The following is a 3,667-nucleotide window of genomic DNA, read 5'->3' as shown; positions in this document are numbered from 1 at the left end:
GCACTGATGTAGCTCTGCAGGTTTAGAAATAAGCTTGTGAAACTAAAAGAGTGTTCTGTATTGCCATACAGGTATCATTTTTCATGCTTCTCCAGGCCCAATAGCATGAAACAATTAACACCAAACTACAGAACCACAAAACCACAGAATAGTTGAGATTGGAAGGAATCTCTGGATACCATCTAGTCTAAACCTCCCAACTCAGAGAACAGTGTCATCTAGAGCTCAGGACTATGTTCAGTTGGGTTTTGAATACCACCAAGGATGAAGACGCCATGACCTGTCTAGGCAACCTGTTCTGATATTTGACCATCCTTAGAATAAAAAAGTTTTTTCTGATATTTAAATAGAATTTCCTGTATTTCAATTTGTGCCCATTGCGTCTTGTCCTGTCACTGGATACCACTAAGAGAAGTCTGTTTCCACCTTCTTTACTTCTTTACTCCTTTCCATCTAGGAATTTCTGCATATTTATAAGATCCCCCATAAGCATTCTCTTCTTCACTTTAAACAACCACAGCTCTCTCAGCTTCTCATATGACAGACATTACAATTTCTTAATCACCTCAGTGGCCTTAATATGCCAATACTGATTCATAGAGAGGATGAGAATCCATCCAACAGCTGCGTGTCTATTGACATTAGGAGATACAGTTTTTTGGTGTCTACCAGCATGACAGAGTTCCTGTTTTAATACCACTAAGCACTGATCAAGGCCTGAGAAGCCAATATGGGAGTTTAAGAGAAGATGTAGAGTCTGGAGTATGTCTGCAAGGTGTGTCAGTGACCAGCTCTACTTTTTAGCTAGTCTTAACTCTCAAGCGTCTTTCTTTGAGTAACTGAGTTATGTACATGTCTCTCTCCCACAGGAAGTAGGTGGCTGTTCAGAATTAACTGCCCCTTAATTTCACAGTACCAGGTACATATGCCCACCTGAGGGACAGTGAACTTCTGGAGATCCTGCTCTGAATTTTACAGTTATTTAGCTTGCTCATTAAATGATTCAAAACCAAAAAACCAAAAACCAGCTAAAATGCCTGAGAGCAGTACACCCCCAATCAGGTGACAGACACAATAGGGACTATACAGTAGTTGTTCAGTACCCCAGCTCATTACACAACCTAGCAATTAACTGAAATTGCCTGTGCTCCATCTCCTCCCTGCATTTGTTCTCTTGAGAGATGACAATTCCTTCTTCTCCTTTCTGTTCAACCCTCTTGGAAAGGTGTGCTAATGATTGTAGGCTTTCCTTTCCTATCACACTGCTGTAAAAAAGCTCCTACTTCCCTGACCACTTCCTTCATGGTTGAAGTAGATTCAGCCCAGGCAAAGCACCAGTCACAGTACTTCTTGGCCCATTCAGTAAACCTACCAACAGCTCCCAAGACAGAAATGACATGCTATGAGTTTGCTTAATGCCAGCATCCTTGGATGAGTGACAAGGACACTATGGGAAATAATGAGCATTAGAGAAATGCAGCTATAGCAACACTAGTGTTCACAAAGCAAATCCCCACCATGAGTGCAAGGGACCTGCTGTTATTGTGTATGTAGAAGTGCTGATAAAGCAGGAATTTGGGCTACAGCATCAGGAGGGAACATGCCTGGCCTGCAGTCTTGCCACAACCAGTAACACATGCAAAAGCACACCTATAGCAGACAGACACTTAGCTCACATACTTTCGGAAATGTTGGATGAAACAACAGATCCAAAACTGTTGAGTCTTTGCAAGGAAATCTCAAACTTCACTCAGCTGGCTGCAGGTTTTACTGCAAGTTTAGTGCCATGTCATCAAAGGAACCATCTACTGATAACATTGTGATCAGGTGATGATCAGGAACTGGTGATCAGGAGGCTGCCATTGTTCCAGGTCTCTCACTAAACTGTCCTGCCTCCACCTACACCTATTTTATCCACTGAAAGCAGGCAAACTTTTATTGTGGCAGGAAGACAGACAGTGCTTTCTGACATTTTTTTGAATCCTAAGCTGAAATAATTGAATGACTCCTGGGGAAATTTGACTTTCAGTAGATAAAAGAAATAAAAAGTTAGTTCATTTAACTTGGAATAGCACTGCATATATTCCTCCAGAACTCCTGGGTTCCTCTCTTCATCATATCTATAATTCACTGTAAGACACATTCCTTAACAGTCTGATGCCTCACTTTCCTTGTCTACTGTTTTGCTGTCTTAGAGAAGATGCATGAGTCACGGGTAGTGCTTGCGAAGTGTTGAGGAAGTGCTCAAGGGAAAGACAGTACAAAGTTTAAAATACTCTTCATGCTTGCACTTTTCAGCTACCACACATTCCCCTCCACCACTGTGTGTGAGTTAGAGTACATGTAGCAAGCATCTGTCTCTACCATTATGAAATTTGTGCTGCTTCATTAAGGGAAACATTTCACATGACTGTGAGTGATGTCCTTTGTGTGTGCCTGTCCCCTGGAAAGAGTAGAATCATGCTAATGGTATTATTTGGATAGCAAGTAGGAACAAAGTGTTTATTTCACAGAATCACAGAATGTTAGGGATTGGAAGGGACCTCGAAAGATCATCTAGTCCAATCCCCCTGCCAGAGCAGGAACAACTCCAGTAGGTCACACAGGAACGCATCCAGGTGGGTTTTGAATGTCTCCAGAGAAGGAGACCCCACAACCTCCCTGGGCAGCCTGTTCCTGTTGCCTGTCACTTTCACAGTGAAAAAGTTCTTCCTTATGTTTACATGGAACCTCCTATGCTCCAGCTTGCACCCATTGCCCCTTGTCCTACCATTGGACATCACTGAGAAGAGCCTGGCTCCATCCTCCTGACATTTGCCCTTTACATATTTATAAAAATTAATGAGGTCACCCCTCAGTCTCCTTTTCTTCAAACGAAAGAGACCCAGCTCCCTCAGTCCTTCCTTATAAAGGGCTCTGCACTGGATTCTCTCAAGCAGTTCCCTGTCCTTCTTGGACTGTGGGGCCCAGAACTGGACACAATATTCTAGATGTGGCCTCACCAGGGCAGGGCAGAGTAGAAAGGGAGCAGTACCCCTCTCGACCTACTAACCACACCCCTTCTAATGCACCGCAGGATGCCATTGGCCTTCCTGGCCACAAGGACACAGTGCTGGCTCATGGTCATCCTGCTGTCCATCAGGACCCCCAGGTCCATTTCCCCTACGCTGCTCTCCAACAGGTCTGTCCCCAACCTATACTGCTACCTGGGGTTGTTCTTTCTCAGATGCAAGACTCTACACTTGCCCTTGTTGGATTTCATTAAATTTCTCCCTACCCAACTCTCCAGCCTGTCCAGGTCTCGCTGGATGGCAGCACAGCCCTCCGGCGTGTCAGCCACTCCTCCCAGCTTTGTGTCATCAGCAAACTTGCTGACAGTGCACTGTTCCCTCATCCAGGTCATTGATGAATATATTGAATAGTACTGGTCCCAGTACCGACCCCTGAGGGATTCCACTAGACACAGGCCTCCAACTAGACTCTGTTCCATTGACCACAACTCTCTGACTTCTTCCTTTCAACCAGTTCACAATCCACCTCACTACCTGATCATCCAGACCACACTTCCTCAGTTTAGATGTGAGGATGCTGTGGGAGACCGTGTCACATGCTTTGCTGAAATCAAGATAAACCACATCCACTGCTCTATCATCATCTAGCCACCTAG

This window comes from Antrostomus carolinensis, unplaced genomic scaffold, assembly GCF_000700745.2.
Source record: "Antrostomus carolinensis isolate BGI_N321 unplaced genomic scaffold, ASM70074v2 scaffold5467, whole genome shotgun sequence".
Taxonomy (NCBI): Eukaryota; Metazoa; Chordata; class Aves; order Caprimulgiformes; family Caprimulgidae; genus Antrostomus; species Antrostomus carolinensis.
The sequence above is the reverse complement of the archived record's forward strand: the minus strand, read 5'-3'. Positions refer to the sequence as shown.